The sequence below is a fragment of the Ranitomeya variabilis genome, chromosome 1 (assembly GCF_051348905.1).
Source record: "Ranitomeya variabilis isolate aRanVar5 chromosome 1, aRanVar5.hap1, whole genome shotgun sequence".
Classification (NCBI taxonomy): Eukaryota; Metazoa; Chordata; class Amphibia; order Anura; family Dendrobatidae; genus Ranitomeya; species Ranitomeya variabilis.
This window is the reverse complement of record NC_135232.1, coordinates 93,819,997-93,840,683: the sequence shown is the minus strand read 5'-3', so window position 1 is coordinate 93,840,683 and position 20,687 is coordinate 93,819,997. Positions and strand designations below refer to the sequence as shown.

The 20,687-nt window shown below is 40.8% G+C and overlaps 1 protein-coding gene across 1 annotated transcript in view; it reads right to left on the bottom strand.

The window, feature by feature from the left end:
• Window positions 1-20,687, bottom strand: part of CWC27 (CWC27 spliceosome associated cyclophilin) — a 270,523-nt gene that overhangs the window by 175,719 nt on the left and 74,117 nt on the right. The window lies entirely within an intron of this gene.

The following is a 20,687-nucleotide window of genomic DNA, read 5'->3' as shown; positions in this document are numbered from 1 at the left end:
TCAATGTGTCTCTATCCTGCCGGTGAAACATATTGCGGCTTGCCGCTTTCATTAAAAATAATTAAAAAAAAACAAAACACGTTTCTCCTTACCTGGCCGCGCTCCTCTCCGGCAGTTTCATACGCACATTCGCCGGTGAATGACAATGACGTCATACGCCAGTAACGTGCACACTGACGTCAGTAGCCAGCCTCTGACTGGCTGGCGGCTTTAACTGTTGCCGTGCGGGCCCACACGGCAATAGAGTACCTGAGCCTGAATCTCCGACGCAGGTTCAGTTAAAGCACTGGCAGAATCCTGCTTCGGGGGCCCGATAAGCAGAAGAGACGGGGCCTGATGCGGGCCCCCTCTCTTGATCGGGCCCCATATGCCAGTCAGGGCAGTAATGCCCTGATGGCAGCCCTGGGTGGAGCATATACCTGGATGGGAAAATCATATACCATGGTGGGGGGAGCATATACCGGGATGGGGGACATATACCATGATGGTTGGAGCATATACCAGGATGGGAGGGGGGAGCATATACCAGCATGTGAGGAGGGAGCATATACCAGCATGGGAGGGGGGAGCATGTAGTAGGATGGGGAGGGGGAAACATATACCAGGATGATGGCTCATATACCTGGATGGAAGGACATATACCAGGATGAAGGGAGAATATACAGTACCTTTATATCAGCAGTCTGGTGCCCCTGCTCCTGTCCTGTGAATGGACTTTATTGCCCCTGCCAGAGTCTGCTCTCTACTGGCCCCATCTGCTCTCTGTAGAAGTTAAATTGCCATTTTGGTACTTTGCAATAATAAGTGAGTTTTGGGTTACAGTTTTGGCACTCTGTCTTTAAAAGGTTCGCAATCACTGTTGTAGTACATTACATCAATAAAATGGCTTCGACATTACATCAATAAAATGGCTGCGGCGTCAGACCGTGCGCGCATATATATGCATATTCGCAGACACATTGTCTTAAAAAATGGCATACAATTAAACATGTACCAATAAAAATGCTTGTCACAAGGCCGTAGAACAGATTCAATAGCTAGTATAATTTATAATAAGCTTTGGAGACAGATTCTCAAGGAGATCTATGTCCAGCCCATAGATCTTAACAGCTGAATTACGGAACATATTAAGAAAGACACAGATTTCTTTAGCATAAAGCAGCAGATCACAGATATCAAGGTATCAATTTCTTCAGCCTCCTTAGACCTGCGTGCCCATATAGACGGCTTAGTAGGGTTGATCCTTCTGTCAGATTCCTTCTAAAGGACTTGTGCTGGTGGGAGCAATCCACAATCATTAACGTTTATTGGAATAGGACAATGCAGTATATTATATTGTTTTTGAAAAAAATCTGAAAATGTTGTCTTTATTCCTACTGAAGCTTTAGAATTCGGAACTTATTGCATTTCCACTGTCAATCAGCAAGCACAGCAGTCCCAGGGAAATGAAGCGGTGTACGGGCATGCCTTTTTATGTAAACTATTTTACAGTCTAGCTTCCCATTGCCAACTTCAGCTCTTTGCATATGGCACTTAAGCTATTTAAATGAGCAAAACGGAGAATGAGATAAGTGCCAAGCCACGAGTCAGCTATAATAAAAGCTCTGCTTTATATGAATGAATGAGCGATCAATCTAATGAAAAGGCTCTCTAAACTCTATGACCTGCTTCCCGTTTGGACTTCACTATGACAGAAGAATTTATCCTATTTAATTGGCTATAAAAATAATGTATACTCCTTATGGGATGTATAAAAATGCAACAACAGATTCCAGACCCAAAACTTTCTCCGCAAACTGTGTTCAAGAATCTATATATTCAGATTACAATTACAGACTGCATCTGTAAAAATACCAGGGCACCATCGGCTTCCAAGTGAAAAAATCCAGGAGTTAATTAACTTTTTAGCCCCCAAATTCAGCTTTGCTCTCAATTAAAATGGTTGGCATAAAAAAAATTAAATAAATAAATAAATGCGAACATGAGGGAAAATTCTTAAAAATATAGAAACTCCTTTTCACCTAAAAACGGGAGGCTTCACGTGCTTGGTTTCTGAGTCATTGAACTAAAATCTTAAAAAAAGATGGCATATGGCTAGGAAAATGCCACCACTTTATAATTGGTGGAGTCTGACCGCTGGGACCTCCACTAACCCTTTAGAGAATAAAGTGGTCACAAATCTGGCTTAGAACTGTATGCCTGTAAAGGGTTTGTCCCATTTCCCACTGTCCCGGTCACCTCCAGCTCAAAAATATCTCCAGAATCCGTCCTTTCCTCAACCGTTAATCTACTAAAATGCTTGTACATGCCCTCACCATCTCCCGCCTTGACTAGTGCAACATCCTTTTCTGTGGCCTCCCTGCTAACACCCTTGCACCTCTCCAGTCCATCCTTAACTCTGCTGCCCGACTAATTTATCTCTCTCCTCGCTACTCCTCCGCTTCCCCCCTCTGCAAATCTCTTCACTGGCTCCCATTCCCTCAGCGTATCCAGTTCAAATGACTAATACTGACCTACAAAGCCAGCCATAACCTGTCTCCTCCATATAGGTATCTTCCCTCACATAATCTCCGGTCCTCCCAAGACCTCCTTCTCTCCTCCACACTTATTCGCTCCTCACCCAACCGCCTCCAAGACTTCTCCCGAATATCCCCCATCCTCTGGAATTCTTTGGCCCAACACGTCCGGTTATCCACCACATTCAGATCCTTCAGACGGAACCTGAAAACCTACCTCTTCAGGAAAGCCTACAGCCTGCACTGACCCCGCTGCCTCGCCTCACCAACACCGGAACTCCTGCAACCCTCAACCTATTGTCTCCTTAATCCTGTGGAAGGTAATCCCATAAGGGCAGGGTCCTCTTCCCTCTGTATCAGTCTGTAATTGTTAGTTTGCTTTCAGTAAGTGATATCTGTAATTTGTATGTAACCCCATCTCATGTACAGCACCATGGAATCAATGGTGCTATATAAATAAATAATAATAATTTCAACAAGATTATTGCTCCAAAGACTTAAAAAGACAAAAAACAAACTAAGATCTTACTCCCCCTGCCACGTTTCAGCGTTGCCTCTCACTGCTGCTCGTCTTTGTTGATCGGCTGCAGCGGTGAGGCCATATCAACAGCGATGTAGCCGCTCACTGTGCTCAGGCAGGCCTGTTGCTGAACTCAGACATTGTAGCTACAGTGCTTTCAATGTGATGTCACCAGTGCAGCCAATCAACAAACATCAGAGCAGCGGTGGAACACAGGAGGGGTTGTTAAAGTGTAATGGGTTTTCTTCTTTTTTAAGTGTCCTGAGACTTTAGTTTATAGCAATAATTTGGGAAACCAGTCAATCCCTTTAACTTTTTTCTCTTCTCAACGTTGCTCTAAGCAATCTGGTGGTGCAAGGAATATTGGGCAGAGCTATTGCAATGAAAACTTCATATGGGAGCAGCACTATGATACCTTCACTCTCAGGATGGGTAGGGGATCGCATATATCAGTCCTCAGCAATCACAGAAAATGAAGGGGACTCAGACAATGAGACTAGGTTAACAATTGTGGTTGAGTTCGCAGCGTATCGTCCACAACTGCAAACGCATGATAACGCAGCGTTTTTTATCCGCATCAGCTTATGACGGCAAAAAAAGCTGAGTTTGCATACGTTTGTGCTTTTTATGAGCACGCGTATGATATTTCCAGTAGGGCGTCTCTCAATGGGCGTGTCTAAATCAGTTCCCGGACATGTACAGTCCGAAGGACGCAAGAGCAGCAAACGCATGTGTACGCAAAGACATGTATATCCATGTGTTCCCATAGACAGTAATGATGTCTTTTAACGCACTCATCAGAATGCCTGCGCATATTTGATGGAAATTTGCCGCCTCAAAAATGGCAACATGGTGCATTAGCCGCGCCCCACCGCACACCGCGAAAAGACGCATGCGTAAGCAAACGTGGGCAAAAGCATGTAAACGCATGAACCAGCGTGCACAATGTTAAAGATAACAAATCAAGACTCATGTGGATGTATGCGTCAGAAACGCTGTGGACACAACCGCAAATGTGAAACCAGCATGAGCTGTGCATGCTTGCTCAGCTCAGTACCTTGAGGTGAACGCCTTTCACCTCACTGACGTCACTGTGAGCTTGAGAAAGTTCACATGCTCTCAGTGCTGTCAGAAAGGTCCTAGGAGTTAACAGCCAATGAACTCAGGTCAACTCACTGACGTGAGTGCGAGCGCCTTGGGAAAAGTTATACCGATGTCAGTGAGTTGAACGGAGTTCATTGGCTGTTAACTCCCAGGACCTTTCTGACAGCACCGCGAGCGTATTAACTTTCTCACGCTCGTGTTAACGTCAGTAAGGTGAAAGAAGTTCTCTGTGAGACACTGAACTGAGCAAGCACGCACAGCTCAGTGTCTATGCTGGATGGCAGGTTGTATAGTTGCATCGTGCAACAATGCAGCCTGCCATCTAAAAATGTATTATTGTCTTCTCGGCAGACAGGTGAGGAATAGATTGTTTATTATTTTAATTCTGTTATAGGAGGTATTGGCTTCAGTGGACTGGGCGATGACGCGAGTATGGTTTAATTTAGGTTTATTAAAGGGGTCTGTGTCATTCTTTCAATTAAAGGACTTTATTCTGGGTGTGTGTTTTTTTTATATAATATCACTGTGGGGTTAGTAATGTAGACATCTTATAGACACCTCGCCGTTAAAAATCTCTGGGCTTGATGTCACCGGACAATACAAAGGTGAAATCAACCCCACAAATATAAACCTCACTTGGATTGTGCTGTCATGAAAGTCGTATGGCACTTGCATGACACTAGTCCTACTTTTCTGGAGCAAAATTAGAATGTTTCTTTTTCGCGGTGATGGGTACGAGCCCCAAAGTATATTCTAGCAATATGCCATCACTTCAAAGATGGAAACAACCATTTATAGGGACTGTCCGCACAGAATGATTGTTCAAAGTACAGGTACTCCGTGCACCCTTAGTGTAGCCAAACATTTCAGGGCACCTTTCCCACCTACTTGTTTTCCTTTTATCTCCCGCCCCTCCTCCTTCTTTGATTGACAATTCTGGCTTTAGAGAGCCAAACAAAGGCGTAGATGGATGGAAAACTAGTAGGTGGGAAAGTGCACTGAAATGTTTGGCCACACAAAGGGTTCAATGAGTGCCTGTAGTTTGAACAATCGCTCAGTGCTGACAGATTCCCTCTAAGCGTGCAAATGGCATATTTTTCATCAATCAGAGATTTTTTTTTGTGTTGATCTTGAGTGTGGCATTACATATCACTCATCTGAAGAACATTTCTTCATTTACTTTCCATTTTTTAAATCTGGATGGAGATGATAGAACTGTAGATGAGGACTTTACTAACAGAGTACAGTAGCTACAGCAGAATATAATGTAATGTCGGAAATGCAGACAATGGACGTAACACATGCAAGTGAAAACCGTGACTAATTAAAGCCATACATTTACCTGGAAGAGCTAAAACTAATACAGTGAGCTCATCCGCGGCGGTCCGCAGATTGGTAGCAGCTTCCAGCACAATGACTTTACTACTGTAAATGGTAATGAGGAATTCTGCAGCACAGACACAACAAACGTTAATGAGCAGATTCATCTCGTTAGCCCGTTTCCCCCCTCTCGAACACCCCTTGTCAGTACAACTTCAGCAGTTCTTAATTATCCATATGTCGCAGTGTTTCCTTTCAACAAATGGAATGGTTCTTGTAGGGCCTTAATCCTGCTATTTGCAGACAGTAGGCCTGTTAGGGAAGAGTGGATGGGGTGAGCTGGGCCGCCGGCCAAGTCTGGAGCAATATGCCATGTGTGCAGTACACACTATGTCTGACTTCTGACAGGGAGCTGGTTCTCCTCACAGGCAGAAAGGATCTCCAAGCCCCTGCACTGAATAAAGCAACTCACTAGACACTTGCCAGCTTCTAGGGAAAAAAAGTACCTACATACATCAAATGCCAAGTTGTTAGGTATAGACGCAACTCCAATAAAGACGGCAGTTCAGGCATCGTATTAGTGGATAAGAGGATTTAAAGATAAGAGATTATATTGATACTAAAGCCCCCCAAGCACTTTAGATAACTGCCCACCAAATCATGGTTGGCACAACGTTCAGATGGCAGCTATCTCACCCAGCTCTACCATACACAGACCTCTCCTATGCCCTCTATGAGAGAGCCAATGCCAGACATCTCTGGTGGAGGCTAATCACAACGAGAACAAAAGGATCGGCACTCCGAAATCAGACATGCTGGATCCTTATCTTCCTTGACAATCATCCGTCAGGGGCCGACATAAACAGAGCCGCCAATTTCAACAGGTTCTGCAGAAGTTAATCTAATGTGTATGGAGGTCTTTAGGCCAAATAAGCCATATGGCCAAGAGTGGTCAACACTACAAGCTATCATCTAACTACGGGATAGGCGAGTACTTTGTGATTAGGGGTCTAACCGCTGAGTACCCACCAATAGATGATGAGGCACTGAAATGCCCCATTGGAAAGGAGCGGTGACCCTGAAGCTCTGAATTGGTTTGTGTCCCAACAGTCGGGACTCCCACAGATCAACAATTTAGAAAGGAGCACTCCAATGCTTCCCTATTAGAGAGCCGCTATCAGACATATCTAGTGGCAGCTTATCTCTTACAGAACAAAAGGATTAGCAGTCCGAAATAGTACATGCCAGATTCTTATCCAACCCAACATCACGTGTTGCCCCCCCATGATATGCATAAAACGTCACGTCAATTCTGCCGGCTTTGGATGACGTGTGTCTGATGTATAAGAGGGGGTCTTAAAGGCGTTGTTTGGGCTTTCTGTATAATTTGTGTGTAGCCAAAGATGCAGACTGCTGACAGTTTGTAATATACTCCCAGTCAGCATTCTGCATGGTGTCCCAGGTATCACACTTAAGGTACCGTCACACTAAGTGACGCTGCAGCGATACAGACAACGATGCCGATCGCTGCAGCGTCGCTGTTTGGTCGCTGGAGAGCTGTCACACAGACCGCTCTCCAGCGACCAACGATGCCGAGGTCCCTGGGTAACCAGGGTAAACATCGGGTTGCTAAGCGCAGGGCCGCGCTTAGTAACCCGATGTTTACCCTGGTTACCAGTGTAAAATGTAAAAAAACAAACAGTACATACTCACCTTCGCGTCCCCCGGCGTCCGCTTCCTGCACTGACTGAGCGCCGGCCCTAACAGCAGAGCGGTGACGTCACCGCTGTGCTGTGCTTTCACTTTATGGCCGGTGCTCAGTCAGTGCAGGAAGCGGACGGCAGGGGACGCGAAGGTGAGTATGTACTGTTTGTTTTTTTACATTTTACACTGGTAACCAGGGTAAACATCGGGTTACTAAGCGCGGCCCTGCGCTTAGTAACCCGATATTTACCCTGGTTACCATTGTAAAACATCGCTGGTATCGTTGCTTTTGCTGTCAAACACAACGATACACGGCGATCTGACGACCAAATAAAGTTCTGAACTTTAATCAACGACCAGCGATATCACAGTAGGATCCTGATCGCTGCTGCGTGTCAAACACAACGATATCGCTAGCCAGGACGCTGCAACGTCACGGATCGCTAGCGATATCGTTTAGTGTGACGGTACCTTAAGTCTGGTGAGCAGCTGGAGGAGCAGCTCACTCATGGACTACAGTTTTCCTGTCTGGCAGAGATTGGAGTAACTGACCCCAGTCTCCTGCAGACCCTTCTCCTCCGGCCTCCTGCTCCAGCCTCCCAGTGCATGAGAAGGACTTAGCTGACTGGGAGAACCAGGAAGGAATAGGCTTCTACATAGGCGAGTATAATGTCCTGTGTGGATCCATCCCTCTCTCATCCATCCCTCATCTATCACTCTCTCCTTTCCTCATCCATCCATCCATTATCCATCCCACACATCAATCCATCCCTTCTTCATCCAACCATCCCTCATCCATCCATCCCTCCCTTCATTCCTCATCCATCCCTCCCTACATTCCTCATCCATCCCTCATCTATCTCTCTCTCCATTCCTCATCCATCCCACACTCATCAATCCATCCCTCCCTTATCCAACCATCCCTCATCCAACCATCCCACATCCATCCATCCCTCCCTCCCTCACCCATCCCTCCCTCATCCATCCCACCATCATCCATTCCCCATCCATCCATTCCTCATACAGTACAGAGCAAAAGTTTGGACACACCTTCTCATTTGAAGATTTTTTTGTATTTTCATGACTATGAAAATTGTATATTCACCTTGAAGGCATCAAAACTATGAATTAACACATGTGGAATTATATACTTAACAAAAAAGTGTGAAACACCTGAAATTATGTCTTATATTCTAGGTTCTTCAAAGTAGCCACCTTTTGCTTTGATGACTGCTTTGCACACTCTTGGAATTCTCTTGATGAGATTCAAGAGGTAGTCACCGGAAATGGCTTTCACTTCACAGTTGTGCCCTGTCAGGTTTAATAAGTGGGATTTCTTGCCTTATAAATGGGGTTGGTCCAAACTTTTGGTCTGTACTGTACATACCTCCCTCAATTCTTCATCCATGCATCCCTCCCTCCCTCATCCATCCAATTATTATCCATCCCACACAACCATTCCTCTCTCTCATCCATACCTCCCTCCCTCCAATCCTCATCCCTCCCTCCATTATCCATCCATCCCTCCTCTATCCCTCCCTCAAATCCTTATCCATCATCCCTCCCCATCCATCCATTCTTCCTTCATCCACCCATTCCTCCCTCATCCATCCCTCCCTCATCCATCCATCCCTCCCTCATCCATACACACACACACATCACTACAGACTGAGGTTGTGTAGCAGCTGAAATGTATTATGTGGTATATCTAGCTCTACACACATATCAATACAAACTCTTCACCTTACAGTACTCGTATATCAGGAGTAATTTGGGTACATGTGACGCTAAATCACCACTGTGGATGTGGTGTGAGGACATGTGAAGCTGTGTTACCACTGTGGATGTGGCGTGAGGACATGTGACGCTATATCACCACTGTGGATGTGGTGTGAGGACATGTGACGCTCTGTCACCACGGTGGATGTGATGTGAGGACATGTGGAGCTCTATCACCACTGTGGATGTGGTGTGAGGACATGTGACGCTCTATCACCATGGTGGATGTGGTGTGAGGACATGTGATGCTCTATCACCCCTGTGGATGTGATGTGAGGACATGTGACGCTCTGTCACCCCTGTGGATGTGATGTGAGGACATGTGACGCTCTATCACCACTGTGGATGTGGTGTGAGGACATGTGATGCTCTATCACCCCTGTGGATGTGATGTGAGGACATGTGACGCTCTATCACCACTGTGGATGTGGTGTGAGGACATGTGATGCTCTATCACCCCTGTGGATGTGATGTGAGGACATGTGACGCTCTGTCACCACTGTGGATGTGGTGTGAGGACATGTGATGCTCTATCACCCCTGTGGATGTGATGTGAGGACATGTGGAGCTCTATCACCACTGTGGATGTGATGTGAGGACATGTGGAGCTCTATCACCCCTGTGGATGTGATGTGAGGACATGTGGAGCTCTATCACCCCTGTGGATGTGATGTGAGGACATGTGGAGCTCTATCACCACTGTGGATGTGGTGTGAGGACATGTGAGCTCTATCACCACTGTGGAGGTGGTGTGGAATGTAGTAATTGTGTTGCTTTCCATAGACACAGGACACTGCTGTTATTTCCAATACTGGAGTGATGACAGCGGTCAGTGAGGGACAGATACTGACAGCCAATGAGTGTGCAGAGGGCGGGGCTGGACACGGAGGCCGGGCGGTGCCAGCTCTGGCTGTGAGGTTAGGTAATAAAGCACAGGGAGCTGTCAAGTTTGGTAGAGCTGCACGTAAACAAAGTGGGTGCAAGGAATGACGTGAAATTCAGTAGGAACTAAAGACACAGGAAACAAAATGTATAAGAGTGTTGTATATCACAATATAGCACAGATTAGAGTAAAAAATGTTGGATTTTGGGGTCGGACAACCTCTTTAAGGTCTCATGCACACAGCAAAGCTTGTGCCGTCAGCATGTATGGCAATCTATGGAGGATTATGGTTCTTTAGTTCAGAAAAGTACAGCAGTAATCTATCCAGTGTTTCCAGGGGAGAGTAGATCTATATTCTAGATGCTTCATGTAACGTCATTGATCATCACAACACAGAGACAGAGTTTGCCATACTAGACAAATGGCACACGGGCATCCACCACTGCTTCATGTACTTTGCCAGACTAGACAAATGGCACATGGGCATCCACCACTGCTTCATGTACATTGCCATACTAGACAAATGGCACATGGGCATCCACCACTGCTTCATGTACTATGCCATACTAGACAAATGGCACATGGGCATCCACCACTGCTTCATGTACTTTGCCATACTAGACAAAGCACATGGGCATCCACCACTACTTCATGTACTTTGCCATACTAGACAAATGGCACATGGGCATCCACCACTGCTTCATGTACATTGCCATACTAGACAAATGGCACATGGGCATCCACCACTGCTTCATGTACATTGCCATACTAGACAAAGCACATGGGCATCCACCACTGCTTCATGTACATTGCCATACTAGACAAATGGCACATGGGCATCCACCACTGCTTCATGTACATTGCCATACTAGACAAATGGCACATGGGCATCCACCACTGCTTCATGTACTTTGCCAGACTAGACAAATGGCACATGGGCATCCACCACTGCTTCATGTACTTTGCCATACTAGACAAATGGCACATGGGCATCCACCACTGCTTCATGTACATTGCCATACTAGACAAATGGCACATGGGCATCCACCACTGCTTCATGTACTTTGCCATACTAGACAAATGGCACATGGGCATCCACCACTGCTTCATGTACTTTGCCATACTAGACAAATGGCACATGGGCATCCACCACTGCTTCATGTACTTTGCCATACTAGGCAAATGGCACATGGGCATCCACCACTGCTTCATGTACATTGCCATACTAGACAAATGGCACATGGGCATCCACCACTGCTTCATGTACTTTGCCATACTAGACAAATGGCACATGGGCATCCACCACTGCTTCATGTACTTTGCCATACTAGGCAAATGGCACATGGGCATCCACCACTGCTTCATGTACATTGCCATACTAGACAAATGGCACATGGGCATCCACCACTGCTTCATGTACTATGCCATACTAGGCAAATGGCACATGGGCATCCACCACTGCTTCATGTACATTGCCATACTAGACAAATGGCACATGGGCATCCACCACTGCTTCATGTACTATGCCATACTAGACAAATGGCACATGGGCATCCACCACTGCTTCATGTACTTTGCCATACTAGACAAAGCACATGGGCATCCACCACTGCTTCATGTACTTTGCCATACTAGACAAATGGCACATGGGCATCCACCACTGCTTCATGTACTTTGCCAGACTAGACAAAGCACATGGGCATCCACCACTGCTTCATGTACTTTGCCATACTAGACAAATGGCACATGGGCATCCACCACTGCTTCAGAAAGTCCTGGCAGTCGGGAAAACAAAGTCTCGAGATAGATGCTGTTGAAATATGATAACTTTTCGATTGGTGAGGACCATAACGATCCCAAGAACGAGGCACTGAAATGCACTGTCGGAACTAAGAGCTGGCTGGGCAGGAGCACCACTGATCCACATATTTCCATGGGACTGCTGCCTGGTACAGTGCTCCACTTTCTGTGCCAATTCCATATGGAGTAAAGAGATTATTTTCCTGACTGCCGATACCTGTGCCCATCCAAGTGCTACATTTTGATACTGAACAATAATCCAAAATTAGGTTCAAGGCTATATATTTTATAGATTTATTTATTTTACTCACTTATATAGCGCCATTAATTCTGCAACATACATTATCATCACTGTCCCCATTGGGGCTCACAATCTAGATTCCCTATTAGTATGTCCTTGTAATGTGGGAGGAAACCGGAGAATCTGGAGGAAACCCACGCAAAGACAGGGAGAACACACAAACTCCTTCCAGCTGTTGTTCTTGGTGGGATTTGAACCCAGGACCCCAGCGTTGCAAGGCAACAAAGCTAACCACTGAGCCACCGTACCGTTCTTCTCCATTTGTCAAAGAAGACACAGAATAATCTCTGCTCGTCAGGGGAGGCAAATAAGAAGAGTATAAAATACACAGTAAAATCACATATAGGGGATGGGGATTGCTCCGAGATGAAGGAAGCCGCAGCAAATGAATGGTGCATAAGTGTCAATTACTGACTGATGCTGTATCTGGGCACAGATAATAGCGGTCGGAGAATAATCTAGAGGGCGATGCCAGTGTAAAATATGTCAAAACATAAAATATGTATACAAACTTACTAATTCTTACATGTCTTGGAGTCAGAATAGCAAAATTATTCAACTATATTTTTCATGGAATAAACCAGACACTTTAAAAAAAAAAATAAAAATAAAAAATAAAAAACAGCTGGGGTGGGTCGCCCAGAAAACAAAGGGTATCTAGAGTAATCCGTGGTGGTGCTGGCACGATGATCCAGAATGAGCACACGATACTGTAGAAGATTCTATAGGGAACAATTGCAATCATTTTACAGCCGCATTTCACCTCTTTTCGCCTCTATTTTGGCATTTCTTTAATCAACTCGCATATAAAACCCTGGAGTCAGACAGAAGCTAAAAAAAGCCAAAAAAAAGGGGGAGTGCAAAAGTATATTCATACAAAGAGCAGAGCGTCGGTAGCCAGACAGGAAGTTTGGGGAGTACAGACTCCTGGGATCTATCCTGTCCTATAATTAATGGGAAAACAAGCCGCGCTCTGTTAGTGGTAATTAAAACAATGCTGCGTGTTAACCTCTCCGCAGAGGTCTCCAGGCTGGAGGTGTTCAGCCCATTACATGAAATGTCAGAATGACACCTACCATCAGATACACGGCTTCTGCCAGTCTGTACATGGCGCAGCACAGCAGAGAGCCGGACTTTCTACATCACCAGAAATCTGACGGCTCGACATTTGCATTTTTTACCTGTCGACACTTCTGTCATAACTACGGCAAACCAGCGTGCTGCCATTACCGCTGCCGACAGGCTGCTGATCTCCTGTGTATGGACAGCGCTCGCCCCCTACAGGAGACCAGAATGGGATTGAAAACGGTTTGTGGTTTCTTGACCAGTAGGATCATTTATCAGGACAGGTGCAAAGGAAAAATGGCGATGGCTTCAGGCAACGACTGCGCTTGGTAACTCTCCCCAGCGGTGTTATTGTAAGGATAGGTGGACCGAAAACAATCGATTCACAGTCCACGGGATGCAAAAGTCGCATAAACTGCTTAAGTTAGGAAGAAAGCTAATTTTTTAATTTGCGTCAAGTTAATGAATCGTGTGTGGCATTTTGATGAATTTGGAGCTAAAAAGAGCAACTAATATTACAAGAAAATAAAAGGAAAGTGACTTAAAAAAACAGCAACAAAAAAATGCAAATGATGAATTGGGGCCTATGACCAAAACGGTGTTATAGCTGATGTAAGGCCTGAGCAGGTAAAGCAGGACACAGGGATTTAGAGGCCAGCCAGGCCAATGCCTGGGTCCTGTTACCCCTACTCAGGCCTGACACTAGGCATTACACCAGCCATGCTACAAGCAGGGGCGCACAAACTTTTCTGCTCCGAGCGGCCACATTGGCATGTTGATCACTCCCGGGGGGCTGCAAGAGGGGTATTCCCATCTGAGGACATTTCCGGCATATTACATTATATGCCATAAATGCCTGGCAGACAGTCGTCCAGAAAGTGCAACTTGCTCCTTCGGGAATAACAGGGGCCCCTTTTACCCCCCCAGGTTGCATTTAGGAGAGGGGAAGGTCATGAGTGGCTATGGCTGGTACCTTCTAAACTAACAGGCCATGAAGTACCATCTAGAGAGCCACAGGAATAGAGGGTCACCTGCAAGTCATATGCATCAAGGGACCCCATTCTCCTAATATTTATAGGGGACACAGATGACGGTGTGCTACCCCAAGCCACACAGGAGCATACACTTCTATCACTACATGGTTAGGGGCCACACAGAATGGCCCCTGGTCTGCAGGTTATGCACCGCTGCTTTAAAGGGATCTGATCAACTAAAAAAACATTATGTGCCTGCAGATACAGGGGTAACCGGCAGGGAAATATTGCTTCCATTCTGTGTATCTGGCTCACTAGAGCAGCAGGTACAGGGAGAAAACAACATTTTATTCTCCCTGCAGCCGCTCCCCTCCAATCATCGGGAGAGTGCGGGGGGCAATAACAGTAAGCGCTCACAGTCACTCCCCAGCACATGGATGGACAACCGTCTCTGCACACATGCTCCATACAGCGTGTAATTAGCCATGCTCTGTGACATCATGCTGTGCATACATAGTGTAAAAACTCACCGGAACATACATATTCTATATCTCACAGGAACATACATATTCTATATCTTACCAGAACACACATATTCTATATCTTACAGGAACATACATATTCTATATCTCACAGGAACATACATATTCTATATCTTACCAGAACATATATATTCTATATCTTACCAGAACATACATATTCTATATCTTACCAGAACACATATAGTCTATATCTTACAGGAACACACATATTCTATATCTCACAGGAACATACATATTCTATATCTTACCAGAACATATATATTCTATATCTTACCAGAACATATATATTCTATATCTTACCAGAACATACATATTCTATATCTTACCAGAACATACATATTCTATATCTTACCAGAACACATATAGTCTATATCTTACAGGAACATACATATTCTATATCTCACAGGAACATACATATTCTATATCTTACCAGAACATACATATTCTATATCTCACAGGAACATACATATTCTATATCTCACAGGAACATACATATTCTATATCTCACAGAAACATACATATTCTATATATCACAGGAACACACATATTCTATATCTCACAGGAACATACATATTTCTATATCTTACCAGAACATACATATTCTATATCTTACCAGAACATACATATTCTATATCTTACCAGAACACATATAGTCTATATCTTACAGGAACATACATATTCTATATCTCACAGGAACATACATATTCTATATCTTACCAGAACACACATATTCTATATCTCACAGGAACATACATATTCTATATCTCACAGGAACATACATATTCTATATCTTACAGGAACATACATATTCTATATCTCACAGGAACATACATATTCTATATCTCACAGAAACATACATATTCTATATATCACAGGAACACACATATTCTATATCTCACAGGAACATACATATTCTATATCTCACAGGAACATACATATTATATATCTTACCAGAACATACATATTCTATATCTCACAGAAACATATATATTCTATATATCACAGAAACATACATATTCTATATCTCACAGGAACATACATATTCTATATCTCACAGAAACATACATATTCTATATCTCACAGAAACATACATATTCTATATCTCACAGAAACATACATATTCTATATATCACAGAAACATACATATTCTATATCTCACAGAAACATACATATTCTATATCTCACAGGAACATACATATTTCTATATCTTACCAGAACATACATATTCTATATCTCACAGAAACATATATATTCTATATCTCACAGAAACATACATATTCTATATATCACAGGAACATACATATTCTATATCTTACCAGAACATATATAGTCTATATCTCACAGAAACATATATATTCTATATATCACAGAAACATACATATTCTATATCTCACAGAAACATACATATTCTATATATCACAGAAACATACATATTCTATATCTCACAGGAACATACATATTTCTATATCTTACCAGAACATACATATTATATATCTTACCAGAACATACATATTCTATATCTCACAGAAACATATATATTCTATATATCACAGAAACATACATATTCTATATCTCACAGAAACATACATATTCTATATATCACAGGAACATACATATTCTATATCTTACCAGAACATATATAGTCTATATCTCACAGAAACATATATATTCTATATATCACAGAAACATACATATTCTATATCTCACAGAAACATACATATTCTATATATCACAGAAACATACATATTCTATATCTCACAGGAACATACATATTTCTATATCTTACCAGAACATACATATTATATATCTTACCAGAACATACATATTCTATATCTCACAGAAACATATATATTCTATATATCACAGAAACATACATATTCTATATCTCACAGGAACATACATATTCTATATCTCACAGAAACATACATATTCTATATCTCACAGAAACATACATATTCTATATCTCACAGAAACATACATATTCTATATATCACAGAAACATACATATTCTATATCTTACCAGAACATATATAGTCTATATCTTACCAGAACATACATATTCTATATCTTACCAGAACATATATAGTCTATATCTTACCAGAACATACATATTCTATATCTTACCAGAACATACATATTCTATATCTTACCAGAACATACATATTCTATATTTTACCAGAACATACATATTCTATATCTTACCAGAACATATATATTCTATATCTTACCAGAACATACATATTCTATAGCTTACCAGAACATACATATTCTATATCTTACCAGAACATACATATTCTATATTTTACCAGAACATACATATTCTATATCATACCAGAACATACATATTCTATATTTTACCAGAACATACATATTCTATATCTTACCAGAACATATATAGTCTATATCTTACCAGAACATACATATTCTATATCTCACAGGAATATACATATTCTATATTTTACCAGAACACACATATTCTATATCTTACCAGAAACATACATATTCTATATCTCACAGAAACATACATATTCTATATCTTACCAGAACATACATATTCTATATCTTACCAGAACATACATATTCTATATCTTACCAGAACACATATAGTCTATATCTTACAGGAACATACATATTCTATATCTCACAGGAACATACATATTCTATATCTTACCAGAACACACATATTCTATATCTCACAGGAACATACATATTCTATATCTCACAGGAACATACATATTCTATATCTTACAGGAACATACATATTCTATATCTCACAGGAACATACATATTCTATATCTCACAGAAACATACATATTCTATATATCACAGGAACACACATATTCTATATCTCACAGGAACATACATATTCTATATCTCACAGGAACATACATATTATATATCTTACCAGAACATACATATTCTATATCTCACAGGAACATACATATTCTATATCTTACCAGAACACACATATTCTATATCTCACAGGAACATACATATTCTATATCTCACAGGAACATACATATTCTATATCTTACAGGAACATACATATTCTATATCTCACAGGAACATACATATTCTATATCTCACAGAAACATACATATTCTATATATCACAGGAACACACATATTCTATATCTCACAGGAACATACATATTCTATATCTCACAGGAACATACATATTATATATCTTACCAGAACATACATATTCTATATCTCACAGAAACATATATATTCTATATATCACAGAAACATACATATTCTATATCTCACAGGAACATACATATTCTATATCTCACAGAAACATACATATTCTATATCTCACAGAAACATACATATTCTATATCTCACAGAAACATACATATTCTATATATCACAGAAACATACATATTCTATATCTCACAGAAACATACATATTCTATATCTCACAGGAACATACATATTTCTATATCTTACCAGAACATACATATTCTATATCTCACAGAAACATATATATTCTATATCTCACAGAAACATACATATTCTATATATCACAGGAACATACATATTCTATATCTTACCAGAACATATATAGTCTATATCTCACAGAAACATATATATTCTATATATCACAGAAACATACATATTCTATATCTCACAGAAACATACATATTCTATATATCACAGAAACATACATATTCTATATCTCACAGGAACATACATATTTCTATATCTTACCAGAACATACATATTATATATCTTACCAGAACATACATATTCTATATCTCACAGAAACATATATATTCTATATATCACAGAAACATACATATTCTATATCTCACAGAAACATACATATTCTATATATCACAGGAACATACATATTCTATATCTTACCAGAACATATATAGTCTATATCTCACAGAAACATATATATTCTATATATCACAGAAACATACATATTCTATATCTCACAGAAACATACATATTCTATATATCACAGAAACATACATATTCTATATCTCACAGGAACATACATATTTCTATATCTTACCAGAACATACATATTATATATCTTACCAGAACATACATATTCTATATCTCACAGAAACATATATATTCTATATATCACAGAAACATACATATTCTATATCTCACAGGAACATACATATTCTATATCTCACAGAAACATACATATTCTATATCTCACAGAAACATACATATTCTATATCTCACAGAAACATACATATTCTATATATCACAGAAACATACATATTCTATATCTTACCAGAACATATATAGTCTATATCTTACCAGAACATACATATTCTATATCTTACCAGAACATATATAGTCTATATCTTACCAGAACATACATATTCTATATCTTACCAGAACATACATATTCTATATCTTACCAGAACATACATATTCTATATTTTACCAGAACATACATATTCTATATCTTACCAGAACATATATATTCTATATCTTACCAGAACATACATATTCTATAGCTTACCAGAACATACATATTCTATATCTTACCAGAACATACATATTCTATATTTTACCAGAACATACATATTCTATATCATACCAGAACATACATATTCTATATTTTACCAGAACATACATATTCTATATCTTACCAGAACATATATAGTCTATATCTTACCAGAACATACATATTCTATATCTCACAGGAATATACATATTCTATATTTTACCAGAACACACATATTCTATATCTTACCAGAAACATACATATTCTATATCTCACAGAAACATACATATTCTATATCTTACCAGAACATACATATTCTATATCTTACCAGAACACACATATTCTATAGTTTACCAGAACATACATATTCTATATCTTACCAGAACATACATATTCTATCTCTCACAGAAACATACACATTCTATATCTCACAGGAACATACATATTCTATATCTTACAGGAAAATACATATTCTATATCTCACAGGAACATACATATTCTATAAACTCACAGAAACATACATATTCTATATCTTACCAGAACATACATATTCTATAGCTTACCAGAACATATTCTATATCTCACAGAAACATACGGTACATATTATATATCTCACAGAAACATACATATTCTATAAACTCACAGAAACATACATATTCTATATCTTACCGGAACATACAAATTCTATAAACTCACAGGAACATACATGTTCCATAAACCTTCCGGAACATACATGGACTATATCCTATTGGAACACACTTATTCTATATCTCACCAGAACCTACACCTTAGGCTATACACAGTTCACAATTATTACTTGTGATGGTTATTTAGTGCCACCCAGAGGTTGACAGAAGAATTACATTAGGAGAAAAGAACTAGTAGAGAAAAATAATGAGTTGTCCTGCACTGAAAAAAAAATCAAAAGGGGAACCATGATCACTAAGGACACAGTTGGACTAATAAATGTTGCTGCTGAGTAAACTACATATTAAATACATTCTGTTAGTGATACAAATCTAGGCCCTTTATATTAAAGGGTCAAGCTAAGCAGCAAACACAAGAGTGACACAAAGCATAACAAAGGTGTACCAAACTTGACTGCATTGGCTGGCAAGGAAATGTCTTGGGTCATAGTGTCAGTTAAAGGGAATCTATCAGCAGGTTTTTGCTATGTAATCTGAGAGCAGACTGATATAGGGGCAGAGAGCCTGAGTCTAGTGATGTGTCACTTAGTGGGCTGCTTGTTGTAGTTTTGATAAAATCCCTGTTTTCTCTGCTGTAGATGTAGCAGAGCTCAGAGTGTGGAGTTGTGCATAACCTCACCCACCCAACACTGATTGACAGATCTCTGTGTACACTATACTTTATCAAGAAGCTGAAAATCAGTGGTGGCGGAGGAGTTTCACAGATTATCCGGACAACCTTGCACATGACACCTTGTCCTGCAGTGATAATTGCCTGCTGATAAACCACTGATTGTATTGAAACTACAGCAAACTACTTGAGTTAGTGATGTCAATGCCAGTTTCTTGGATTGGATCTGTACAAAAAGGGAATACTCTCTACTGGAAAAGGAGTGCTTACACAGTGACAGCACTAATCGCAAATGTAAAAACACACTGACAGGTCCCCTTTAAACACAGAGAGATGTTCACATTTGTAAAAATCCTATCATTATGTAAATAAGCGATGGGGAA